Source organism: Coturnix japonica, chromosome 1 (assembly GCF_001577835.2).
Source record: "Coturnix japonica isolate 7356 chromosome 1, Coturnix japonica 2.1, whole genome shotgun sequence".
Lineage (NCBI taxonomy): Eukaryota > Metazoa > Chordata > Aves > Galliformes > Phasianidae > Coturnix > Coturnix japonica.
Genome location: NC_029516.1, coordinates 3,814,584 through 3,828,576, shown reverse-complemented (window position 1 = coordinate 3,828,576; position 13,993 = coordinate 3,814,584).

The following is a 13,993-nucleotide window of genomic DNA, read 5'->3' as shown; positions in this document are numbered from 1 at the left end:
GCATCCTCCGAACGCCCACCGCCACCCTGCCCTCCCCCTCCTCCTCCTCCTCCTCCTCCTCCTTCGGGCTGGGCTGAAGATCAGAGCTCTTCCGGGTTGGGAAAGGGCAGAGAAAGAGGGAGAGAAAGATGATGGGCTATTTCTCTACACACCCATCCCAATAATCGCATGGGGCGGAGACGAGCCAGATCCCGGGGTTCGTAGCGTTGTGAGCGTGATGTAACCCGTCCCGGCAACGACTGTCACTGGCAGGAGAGACAGAGGGAAAAAAAAAACTAATAACCGAGCGTGTGATCGCGCACATAGCAGCGGGGCTCGCTCAGGTTGCATCAAAAGCTTTCGAGGAAAAGCGGTGACATTATAGCTGTGTGGGGTTGTGCCTTCTCACTGCCCCCCCCCCCCCCCCAGCAAAGTTTTGTCCAGGGCCAAAACGCAGGACAGGAGGACCCCTGTGTGGTGAACCCCCCCCTTCTCCCCCCTCCTCGGGAGGGATTTGTACGGGCCCTTTCTTTTCATGATTATTAATATTATGATTATTGCTGCTATTATTGTTGTTATTATTATATATATGTGAAAGGCTCTAAATCCCCGCAGGAAAAAAAAAAAAGAAAGAATGCGAATAATAAAATGAAATAACAGAAAAAAGAAGTCTAACCACATCCCCTAACATAGGGGATGTACGCAGGAGGTGTCAGTCCCCTCTCTGTCCTCTCACGGACCGAATTGCCACCAAAAAGCAGCATGGAGCTGCTCAAGGGTCGGGCCCCACCACCTCGTATTTCCACGCCGGGACAAAATGCCCCCCTCCCCATGAGAACGCATCGCTGGAGGATTCCGAGGGCCGCATCCCTACGTGGGGAGTCAATGGAGAAAGCAACACCCCCATTGCCGCTGTAGGGCCGTCAGCTCCGAGGGATGCCCCAAATTCTACACGATAAAGAGGAAGGGAATGGAACACGAGGGGACCACAAGACTGATTTTCCATGTTGATACCCACTCGTGTCTACCCAACCGAATTCTGCATCCCCAATGTGTCCCCCTTTTCTTCTCTGCATCTCTCGACTGATAAATATATACATATTTCCTCCCCTCTATTGCTCTAAAATAACGAGACGCGTTTGGGTGATGTTGGGTTTTGTTATTAAAATGGATTCTTGCTTCCGTGCCCCTCCTCGGGGCACCCACCCACTCGTGAAGGGCTGCGTGGAAGCACAGCCATCCGCTCCGGGCCGTATTCAGGCAGAGATCTGTTAAAAAAAGGTGGGAAAAAAAAAAGGAGTGAAAACTGATAGCACAGGGAAATATATATATATATATATGTATGTATATATATACAGGCTCTAAGTCCTGGATTTTTTTTCTGCTGACGCCGGGAGTTTGCTATCTCCGCTTCTAGAGTGACTCTATAAGGTGAAAGGTAACGCGATCGCCTCCCAATTCTATCTTTAGAAAACACATTCAATTAAGGTAATAACTTCGGGCTCATTAGAGCCGCGGATGGAGCCTTCCCGCAGCGAAACATGGATGGTAACAGCTCGGACACCCATCAACCCAAGTCCCCTCGCCCAGAAATGTGGCTTTGCTATGGAAAAGGGTAAAAAAAAAAATAATAAAAAATTGTGGGGGGTTTATTTATTTGTTTCTTTATTTTTTCTAGAGCCATGACGGTGTGTTTTGCGTTGAAACGATGGGGTGAGATTCGTAAAGAAAAGCACTTATAGGTGTGTATAGCTAGAAACACTCGGAGAGTTCGTTCCCCACAAGTGGGGGAGAGATTTGCTTGCCCCCTTATTGAGCTGCGAGAAGGAGATGATGTTGCCGGGTCCTTCCAAAAATGCCCAGAATTTAAAAAAAAAAAAAAAAGAAAAAAGAAAGAAAGAAAATAAAAGGATGGGAAGGCGTTATGTCTCGACTGTCTGAGCTCATCGTGGAACGAAAAAGAGAGGATCCTTTAGGAAAAAGAAACACACACACACGGGAAGCCCAGAGAAATGGAGTCCCGCTGCTATTGTCTCCCGAGTTCCCTTGGGTTGGTGGGGGAGCTGGGTGGGAATTTGGGCATAAGCGCAGCCACGTCTACACACCCACGTATATACACACCTACGTCTACACACCCACGTATACACACACGTATACGCAGGCAGACCCTTCACCCCCGCGCCTCCGAGTTCCTTTCCAGCTCTGCTCTCCGGCGATCCAGAGGTTAAACATAACTAATGAGGCTCTAAATAGCAGCCGGGGTTTATCATAAATATCGCAGCCTTTCCTCGATGCCTGCAGTTTAGCTCCGAATAGATACCAAAGCAATATATGGATAGCGAGCGGTCATTTAATAAATACATATACACAGAGAGAGATGTATTCCTCTTGTTTTCCAACCAAATGGAAGCTCTGATTCTTCGGGGCTGAGAACACCTCTACGTATATGCACCCAAATAAATACCTCCACACACGCACACGCACACACATCGATTTCGGCTCCGCCCGCATCGGGATTTGCAGTCGGACCTTCCATAAATCCAATCCACACGTTATTGTTACCGATAAGGGCAGCAGAAAAGAGCTCGGGGTGTTTTATTCGCTATAATTAAACTGCTCCGGAGGGAGAGCCCACCCTTCCGCACCCCCATCCCGGCGAAAAGTTGCCGATGTCCGATCATTCCCGTGGCGATCCCTCCCTCAACACCGGGCTGTTTTGTCACATCAAAGCCACCATCTTCGTTCCCGAAGGGGGAGAACTCCCCGAATGAGCCCCTTTGGCATCGATCCTGCGCTTTGTGTGCGCGGAATGTATTCGCTAAACGACGGTCCCCCCCCTCCCTGAACGCAGCCTCCGACGTTGGTAGCATCGCCCTCATCCCTTCGTGTGGGCGCGGGGAGGGGTCGGAACTACAAACAATTCCTCCCCCCCCCGACTCCCCACCCTCCCCCTCCGCCTTCACCTCCCGCTTACACGAAGCAGAGATCGGGGAACAAAGTCAAACCCGGCCAACAAATTCCTCTCAAGGTGCAAAACACACTTACAAAAATACATAAAGCACGTGGAAGTGGGGGCTTTTAATTAAATCTTACTGCGGCTCCAACAACATCGGAGTGATATTTCATTCGGAGCCGCCTCTCGCCTGTGTTTTATGGCGTTTTCTTGCCTCTGACTTTATTTAAAATATTAGACGAGGTGCAGAATTATAAATGACTCTTTCCTTATCTGTGCTGCTCACATATCCAGGATCAGAGGAGCTGATTAAGAAAGAAGTCAGAGGCAACGTTGGATTCATAATGATTCGGAATAATGAATCCTTATCTCTGCTTTCCAGATTATCACCCTTTCAGCTCCCAATGTTTTGTTACATGGGATAATTTATTGCATCTAATACATCACAATGAATCTGATGGCAGAAAGCGATGGGCAACGTTGGGGAAATATATGTATATATAAAATAAAATAAAATAAAGTAAAATAAAATAAAATAAAATAATAAGGGTCCCCCTCCCTTTTATTAAGCTGGTTTTAGGCTGGTTGTGTCCCGGGGGGAGGGGAGATGTTTTTATTCTGTATTTGTTTTAATGGGAAAAATATATGGTAGATCTGATAATAGCAGCAATAATAATTAAGAAAAAAATGGGGGGGCTTTAATTAGCGTGTCTGAAATTCGGAATATCGACCCGAGCTGCTGCGAGATCCCAATAATTTATTTCCCTTTATTTCGGGGGGAAATAACGCATCATATGCACTGAAGAGAGAGCGGAGCTGGGTCAAGACAACACACAATTTGAGTCTTTCTCTCTTTATATGTGTATATATACGTGTGTGTATGTGTGTGTGTGTGTATAAAGGAGGGCTGCCAATAATGCTCAATTTTCTCCCCGCCTCGCCGCCAAATAAATACGCGCATCGCGGAAAATCGATAAGGTTTCTGCTGGCAGCTTCTCCCCGCTCTCTTTCTGCCTCCTTTTATTATTATTACTGTTATTATCCCCCCCCCCCCCCTTCCCCTTTTTTAAAGCATTTCTCCTAAACTGGAGAAGAAACTCCGCGGGTCGCTTTGTATGCAAATAAAAGCTGAACCGCGTTTACGGCCGCGGGAATGGAATGGGGCGTCCTCCTTGAACTGCCGGATCGCTGCCGGGGTTGGACAGGGGGGAGATGTGCTGATATTTGGATTCATTCGTTTGACTCCTGGAAGGGAACGAGCCTTCCACGTCTCCCTCCCCACCCGCCGTTGTCTGCCACCGTTCACCCCCTTTTTGGGGGCGGGGGGATTCCCACCACATCCCAACAGTTCCCCTCGGTTGAACGCCGCCGCTTTGGTCAAGTGCCCAAATAACACCCCCAAAAAGGCTCCAGTCTCCCCCTCCCCCAGAACCTCTCGGAAGGGCCAGGGCTGCCCTCGAGTCCTCAGAGCATCCCTTCCTTTTCATTCCTTGGGGCGAGAAGATGATGCCCAGAACCCCATTCCCTCCTCCGCTTTTCATATCTTTTTAAACTGTAATTATTATTATCATTATCTCCTTTTTATTTATTTTTTAATTCCCCCACCTTCCCCCTTTTTCTTTCTTTTTTTTCCTATCTCCCTTACGCCATTCACTTCCGAAGCCGACATTCCCGAGCACAGGTGCTGCCCGCCCTTCCCTACCCGGTTTAACTTCTCTCCATCCCTTTCTTGGCTCTACGCAGGGACCGTGTTTAATCATTAACCGGGTCTAGCTCGTTCCCTTTACTTATTTATTTATCTTTTTCTTAATTTCCAGGCAGGGTGGGGACCCTTTCCGAAACCAGGTTGAAAACAATTTGTTTTCCCCTTTTTCTTATAGGGCCGGCTGCCGTCGGATGGTGGGAGGGGGATCGAGAAGGGGCAGCTGCCCCTCTCCCCGCTGTAGGTTCCTCCTTTCCTCTGCTGTGTGTCTCAAACCCCAGACGAACGACAGTCTCGGTTTCTCCACTGTTCCTCCACCTTCCTGCAATATTTGTCGAGGAATTTCAAGTATCAATTATAACCGCAATTTTTGATCCCCCCTCTACCCCCCTTCCCCCTCCCGCCCCTCCCAATTTGAAGCGCAGATGGTTCGATAGGAACATACACACATATAACACCGCTTCGCCCTCAGATGAATTTATTGGACCGCATCCCACCCTCAGCTGAACATTCAATATTCCGGCATTATCTCTGCACTTAAACTCGCTTTCTCCATTTCTGCGCCAAGATAAATTTGCATAATATTTGCAGTTGTAATTAGCTGATGAACATCTCTCAGCCTTCCCCTTTGTTTTCCGTGCGTTTGGTCTTCAATTGATGCCACTTTTGATCTTTAATATTACAGTATCCCGATAGAGCATTTTATATCTTATCTGCGGCGCATGAAAGTCGCAGAGAAAGAGAGCGAGAAAACGGGGGAGAAAGGAAAGGGAGGAAAAGGCACTGAGCGAAGCTGAACTAATCGGAGTTTCCAAAGGTTGCTTCAGATGCTGGATCTGCAGTTACGGGGCAAACGAGATAAATGCCGAATTAGAGCCATTTAAAATAATATAGGGCTTGGTCAGGTGAGGTACCGCCAGCATCACTGCATCCCACATGGGCAGCTAGGGGGAGGGGGGGTGGAATTAGGGATGGGGATAGGGGGAAGCGGGGATGGGGTTAGGGGGAATTGGGGATGGGGAATAGGGGAGCCGGGAATGGGGACAGTGAGGAGACAGGAATGGGGGGCAGGGACACGGGGGGCAACGTCCATCGTGTCTCCCCTTCCACAAGGGTGCCTGGGGACCCCGGTGCCACCAGATTGAGTTACCCAGTAGGCTTTATAGAACTGGATCTCCGAAGGTTTGGGTTTTGTGGGTTTTTTTTTGTCTTTCTTTCTTTCTTTCTTTGGGGGGGGGGGGGGTCCGGGGGAGTGAGGAGGAGGAAGATGCTTTCTTCACCTGGCAATTGCAGCCACAATCCTTTTCCCTCCCCCCCCCAACCCCTTCCCCGGAGCATCTCGAGTGAGCAGCCCCCCGCCCAGGGTCACCTCCGCTGGCAGAGCCGGGAGTAAAGGATGTTATCACGTCGGGAGGGTTATTAAACCGCTAATGAATGAGTGTCTGTGAGACTCTGGACGGGTTGGAGAGACTGCGGGAGGGGGGCGGGTGGGGAGAGGAGGCAGAAAGGCTCGATCTTCATGCCAATCTCTGGAACAAATAGCTAACATTTAACGTTTACACCCTGCTTGGCGACGAACTGGCGCTCCACGGACCCCTGATCCAGGCTAAAATGTCCAGAAAGCCTTTGGAGAGAACAAGTTCCTGGCTATCAGGTTCTTCTGATCTCTCTCCTCCTTTCATAGGGCTTTGGTTTCAGACTGGACTTGTCCAATGTCTGCTTTACCGCTGCGCACTCCTAAATGAGTGTCAAGGAGGCGAATATCAAATAGCAGTGAGGTCAAGGCGATTTGGTTAACCGTTGGCTGGGCTGATGGCTTTAAACTTGTGTGGGAGGCTGGGGATGTGCGGGGGGGGAGGGAAGGAGTGGAAGTGGAGGGGGAATAAATCTGGGAGAAGTGAAAACGAGGAAGGGTACAGGGTATGGGGAGAGGTGTGGAGCTTGGAGAGCCTCCAAGAAAAGCCTGGGACGGGGTGATGGGGAGGGGTGTTGGGTTTGTTGCTGGTCCTGGGGTGCCCCCATCCATTGGTGTTGGACTTTGGCTCCATCCCAAATGCTGGGTCCCAGATGGAAGGGTGCAGCTGTGGGTGCTGGAAATGTTGAGATAAGGTACAAGGTTGTGCATGGAGAGAGTAAGCAGGGTGAAAAATGCAAAGATGGGCACAAGGAGGTTGTGTGTGCTCTGGGAAAATATGTGTTAGGGCAGGGCTGGAGGAGAGAGTAAATGGGTGTGGGTTTGTGGTCCTGGGACAGGGCTGGAGGGAGAGGGGTTGGGGAAATGGCATCCAGAGCATGGTGGTGTTCAATGGGGCATGGCAGGATGGGGACAGCCTATGTAAGTATGGCTGGAATGGCTGGAAAATGGTGCATTTCCTCTATAACCACATCAGGAGCAATGCTCCCTATAGCCAAAGCTGTAGTATCGGCTGCAGGGTAAGCCATGCACGGGGTGTACAAGGATGGGATCATGCAAAAGGACATGGAACGAAGATGGGGTGCATGAAAGTGAGCAACCCACACCCCACAGTGGGCTCAGTGGTGATTTTGGGGGGCTCTTGCCCTTTCCTGGCTGGCTCAGCAGGCAGCAAAGGAGCCAATGAGGTATTTCACTTTCATCGTTCATAATCATGTGCTTAATAAATAAATAAATATAAAGAATTTCCTGGAAGAGAAACTTTTCTATTACAGAGGTGGCCAATGAACAGAACAAATAGTGAGGCCTTTTCGCCTCACACAGCGACAAACCTGCAGCAGCACCCTCCCTTCCTCCCCTACATCCCACCCCCCCTGTCCTCCTTTGCAGCAATCCCATTTTACTCCTGACATTAACAGAGAACTCACTCCCGTCCCAGGTAATGTAAAGCCCATCAGCTGAATCAAGGCAGACAATCGCCATAGGAAATGTGTGCACAGCCAGAGGCGGCCGAGCGGTGCCAGGGGCTGTACCTGCCAGGAAGGCCACAATATCAACAGCTCCGAGGTGGTCTGTCCTGGGTCTGCTGCTCATGTCCTTGACCTCCATGTTGGTGAGACCATGGGGTGAGATATTCAAGTGATGCCACCAAGGTCAAAAGCCATATCGCCCAGCTTTTGTATTTAGAGCCTCTTGCTAAGGAACTGCTTCCTCCTTATATTTTTTCTTTTTAATTTAAATGCTCCTTTTGCTCAGCACTGTATGGGCAAGCACTGGTGCTGGGATGCATAGCTTTAGAATGATGCTTTTTGAATGTGTTTTTGGCCACAACCCTACACACTCATGGGAAGGCAGCACGCAGTGCATGAGTCTGAGCACACCAATGCTTGCAGATGTCTCTCTGCACATGCCATGCAGCAACATATATATTCTGTAGGAGGATCAGAGCTCCACGTCTCTCCATCATGCCTGCATGCATCCACATACATACACCCACTAAGGTTGCGTTTCCGGAGACATTCTCAAATAGAGCAGTGTAATTTCTCCGCTGATTTTGATTGACATGCTGTCCCTGGGATCATGTGTTAATCCCTTCTTCACTCAAGCCTTTTCATAACTCATTTCTCTCTGCTAGATGGAGACTCTGATGGTTACCGAGGCAACGATGATAGCACTAAGCCATTTCCCTCTCTGCACGGAGACCATTATTCCGCATGCATAGGCCATTTGCAACAAAGGTCGCCACAAAGTCATCCACAACACAGCACACGTTTATTAAACTTTTATTCTTTCTTTCTTTTTTTTTTTCTCCCTCCCCCTAACAGAGGAACTGGCCAGCATGTGTGTTGCTGCTCTCTCTTTCTCTCCATCTGTCCCTTCCTTTTATATTTATTTATTTATGGAGGTCTTTGTAATATAGGTAATAATAACTATGGTAGATATTATTGTACCCAAACTATATATCATACAAATCAGGAGCTCAGGGTTCCTGGTCCAGAGAGATCACGCTTAGATGGTGAGGTTTTGCACCAATGATTCCTATTTGCCTTTTGTTCTCCTATCAAAGAGTAACTTTAATAGCAGCTGGAAAAAAACAGCCAACAGCAATGATATGAGAGCAGTGAGAGGTGAATTCCTGGTGTAAACCCACACAGAGGTTTGCCATGCAAAACCTCCCGAACACAAATATCTAAATAACAGGCAATGGGCTGCTTCTCTATGCAAGTTCTACTTCTTGGGCTTAAATTTCTTGGTGCCTTACCTGTGCTCTGGGTTTATGTTGCATGGGGTCCTTCTCATGGTGTTATGGTCTAAGGGTGGTAAAGTCACCCCTGGTACTGATGGGAAGGGCCCCGCTAACCTCGGATGCGTCCTCACCACCACTGAGTTCTTCCCCAGCTGGGGCCGTGCTGCTGGATTTGGTTTCAGGCGATCCCTTGCCTCCAGAGACAGAACGTGATGCTTCGCTTTGGGATGGCTTTTAGCAAGCAGCCCATTTCCCACTGAGACCAGAGTGGGGAAAGGCACTGATGTCAAGAGTGGCAACAAGTATTTCACCTTTTTTGTGTATGTTTTACCCCCTTTTTTGGGGGGGGGTGGGGGGGTGGAGCAGAGGTATAAGTGACTGCACCTCAGAAGACGGCATGGAGCTGTGTCAGAGGAGGGTCAGGGTGTGTAAAGAAAAGGTTCTGCAACCAGAGTGTGGTGGGCATGGAACTGGCTGCCTGGGGCACTGGGCACAGCCTGAAGTGCCAGAGGTGCTCAAAGAGTGTTCGGACAACACTCTCAGACATAGAGTTTGAATGCTGACTTGATGCTATTTATGCTATTGATGATTTCCAACTTGGGATATTCTATGATTCAGTGATTCTCTGTTTTTCAGTTAGCAAATAAAAGGAGAAAGAGGTAAAGCACCTTTAATCTTCATGAATAAGGGTGGAGAGGCACTGGCACATATTGCCCAGAGAGGTGGTGGATGCCCCACCCTTGCAGACACTCAAGGTCAAGCTGGATATGATTCCGAGCACCCTGATCTAGCCTTAGGTGTCCCTGTTCACTGGTGGGGAGTTGGACCAGATGACCTTTAAAGGTCTCTTCCAACTCAGATGATCCTGTTTCTATGATTTTTTGTATTTACCATCAAACCCATACAAACATCCAAATTCAGTTCATGCTGTACACCAGCTCCACTCCTCTCAGTGCCTTGGGCTGAAGGCATTGCCTCTTTCTATCTCTGTTTAAAGGCAGCTAACCATCTCTGGATGCCCACATTTCCAACCCCCCCCCCCTCCCCGCCAGGGGTTTTTGCAGCCACAGCACAGAGAAGGGTGAGGGATGGGCGCCTGCTCGGACACTACTGCAGCATCAGGGCTGCTGCGGATGTGAAAGAGGAGGAGAAGATGGCCCACGGTGATAAGCTCCCAGGAAATTTCTAAGGTGCCTCCTCCTCTTCTCTGTCCAGACAGCTCCAGCTACGGTTCAGGATCTTATCTCTCTGTATTGCTGCACTTCTCTGGCCTCCCTCCTACAGTGTCCTGTGCAAAACATGCTCCTAATTACACTGACCTGGCCCAAAGGTCTGATTCCATCTTCCTTCTCCTTCTGTCACTGGTTTCACTGGTTTTATCATCTATTTCATTTAAATTTTGTTGTTACCTCGTCGAAGCCAGGCAGAAGACATCTCAGCCCCGGATCCTCCCCTGTTTCTCCTTTTCATAGAACAGAATAGTAGAATCATTAAGATAGGAAAAGACCTCTGAGATCACTTAGCGTAACCACTGACCCACCACCACCACGCCCACTGGACTATATTTTGTTTTTAGTTTGATTTAGAAACTAAAGCAACTGACCTTAGGCACTCAGTTCTTTTCCTAGGATACTGGGGAACTCTGAAATGCTGGGGAAGGCTGTGTGTCCACATAAGCTCAATTTCTGCAGTTGCATAAAGCCCTGAGCTTGGAGATCCACTTAGAGGAAAATATCTCCCAGCATCAAACCATCACTTTGAGACAATTGCAGTTTCCAAACCAGACCACGTGCTTGTTTACAAAGCTCCCATTTTGCAAGATATTCAAATAATTGGAGACAAAATGGAGATGGGGTTAAGCCTCCCAATCTGGCATTTATCTGGAGAATCGCTTTCTCACTCTGGTTCAACCACTGTGGAGGAGGGTGAAGCGTCACTGGTCCAGTTAACATAGCTCAGCATGGTTTATGGCACAGGGAAAAGCAATTCCTCTGCTAAAATGGTAATTAAGCAGTTTCTTTGTCTTTTGTTGTTGTTGCTTTTTCTTTTTCTGGAGAAAGCAAAGCCGTGGACTCTCAGTGGTTGGTACTCATGATCTGATGTGTCCACTTCTCAAATCACCCATGGCTGAAGACTTGGTCTATCCATGGGACATTGCGGTGATGGGAGAACCCAAGAGAGACTGATCCTGCCACCAAGGTTGTGCTGCTCTGGAGATGCATCATCTCATGGCACTTCTCATTGTTTTCCCCCCAAACATCAAAGTTTTCTTAATCAAAACTCATTTCCTTTTTCCCCATCCTTTGCACCACCCAGCTTCCTGCTGCTGCTCTGGCACAGCTCCTTTCATGGAAATTCTCCATCTTGCCTTGCTTGATACTAAAAAAAATATTCATAGGGAAAAAAACAACCCAATAACTTCATATGATTTCTGCTCATATTAAGCTCTTTCAGCTCACAGAGGGGTGCCTGAAACAAGGAAACACACAGTGATATTCGCTTGCTGGGATGGTGCTGGGACTTTTGAGCAAAGAGTGGCAGGGTATTTCCGAGCCCCCTGCACTAATTAGACTGGGCTCTCTATTATTATTCATGCCAGATAAAGGAGGCTCTTGTGCAGTAAATGCTGATGTTAGAACATCCTGATAGTGTTTTGTTAAACAAGAAGATAACGGGAGAGCAAGATACGTTTGTTTAGCTGCCTATAGATAAACCCAATGGGGTCTTTGTTAAGTTTTCATGACTGATGGCAGGGTACTAAATACGATAAATAATACCCCAGATCCCTGATTGGAGCTAGGGTAGTGCAAATTATAACCAGTGCACTGACCTGTGAGGGGGGACAGAGGGGTCGAGGGCTACAGGAAGTATAAGAGCTGGGGTTATTTGGGTGCAGCTCCTGTTCCTGAAGAAATAGTGACCTGCTATGGCAGGCTGCAGTGTGGCACCTATCAGAAAAGTAAGGAAAGAAAAGAACATGGGCAATAACATGCTTGTGGAAGAGGAGAGTCATAGAAGTTGTAAAAACTCTGGGGAGAGGATGGCAATGCACACAGAATCATAGAATCACATAGGTTGGAACAGATCACTAAGATTATCTTAATTCTCAACCATCAATCCTCCCCACTGTGCGCCCATTAAAACACATTCCCTCAGTGTCACATTCTAGCAAACATTTCCTGAACACCTGCAGGGGTGGTGACTCCACTTTCCTTGGGTAGCCAGAGCCAATGCATAGCATATAAAATTGGCAGTGACCTCTTCTCCAGGGCTCCTCACCTGCTCAACCATTACAAGATGCCCCAGGACAAGGGAAAGGGTCTTCACCCGTGTAGGGGTGAGAAAAGCCATGCAAACATATCCAGTGGATGCTGAGAATCACCCTTCTTCTCCCTTCACCCCAGCAGAAGCTGAGTCAAGACAGCACACGCCTCCCTCCCCTGGTTCTCCTTCACCAGAGTGCTTATTAGCATTTCTCCCAAAACACGCCACTAATTGCAAGGTGGGTCGCTGTCAGCTCTCTTACATCAGCAAGACTTGTTATTGAGAGGCGACGTGGTCCCTGATTCACAGCAATGGGGAGGAGGAGAGGGGCACAACCTGCCACGCTTCCACTGATCGCACCAGGGGTGTCCTCACCAAAACACCAGCCAATGGCAAAGCCAAGGTAGATCTGAAGCTGATAACAATTAACCAGCAGGGGGAGAGATTCTCGGCACAACCAAAGCTAAGGAACCCAACAAGTTTTGGAATTGAGGCCATGGAACAACAAAACCCTCAGCTGCTGAAAGGGATTATAATTACAGCTCTATCTCCAGTACAATCTTCCCCCAGAAGTCGGTAATTTGCTCAGATTTTTGTTGTTGTTGTTGATTCATTCTTCTTGTCTCCTTTAGGAGAGGGATGGAGGAGACTGCAGGAACTGAACTGGGGTGATGCTAAATTCCAGCTTAGTGTTTTCTTGGTGCATTCCACCCAGAGAGGGGACAAGGAGGGCTTGAGCCCTGGCTAAAACCTCCTTGTACGTTGGGTGTCTCAGCTCTTTTGCCAATGGAGATGAGATCATCCCACCTTCAACCACATCATTCTTCCTGATGGTCGCGTGTTGGCTGGATGCATGCACGGACATGGAGTTCCTGATGAAAAGGGCAGCAGTGCTGTTGCAAGGCTCTGGCTGAGTAACCCAGCTCTCAGAATGTGATGGAGCTGTAAGAGATACTGAGAAAAGAAAGGGGATGAAGAACTTCTTTTTTTTACTTTTTCCTATTCTTTAGGGTTATTTTTTTCCTTCAATCATCAATAGCAACAGTATGAGTGTATGTGTTCCTATCTTTTGACCAGCTCACTTTTTGCAAGGGCACCTGTAAGATTTGGCAGAAGGTAAACCTACTCCTGGCATTCATACTCTAAGCCTGGAATATCAAAACCAGCTCCTTTCCAGCTGTGTGTTCTCCCCGAGCGGAAATATTAAGAGGAGGGAGAGCTTACATCCAAGTCTGGACTGGATGCAATTAAACATGCAGAGCTCAAAACCTTGTAGACAAAGCAGAAATTCTGCTCTATAACAGGTTGGGAAGATTTGCTTGGACGTGGAGTTTCCATTGCATGAGCCTCTGTGCCCCGGCATTAGAGCCGGCCAAGAGCGATGGAGGGATGCAAATGAAAAGCTAGTGGGTCTTCCTGAGAAATCTTTGAACACACATCCAAAAAATGAATGTGTTTTCTTCTAATTAGGAGCGTTCGTTATATCTCGTGGCAATCTACAAAACAAGCCACATGCCGGTTATTGTTGGTACAAGCACAACAATTCTGACTGTGGGAAAAAAATATTTCCAGGCACGTAGGACACAAAACGTACTAAAGGCATTTTAATGGCACTTTAATTAATCTCTAGGCATATGTTAAGCAGAGAATATCTAAAAAGGTGTGTATGTGTGTGGGGGGTAGTAACGAAAGCTAGGACTCAAATCAAAAGATGCTTTAGTACCTGCAAAAGCTATTAAATATAATTATATTCATTTAGAATATCCCCACGCATTACAAAAAAAAAAATGGTAAACTGGAATGAAGGTTGCAAGCAAATCTCACCAAATCAAGGCTTAAAAATATATATGTATTTCAAAAGAATGTAGTGATTAGCATACGAACAAAAACAAACCTTGAATGAATTTAGAGTTAAGGTGAGACATGAAAAAAGAA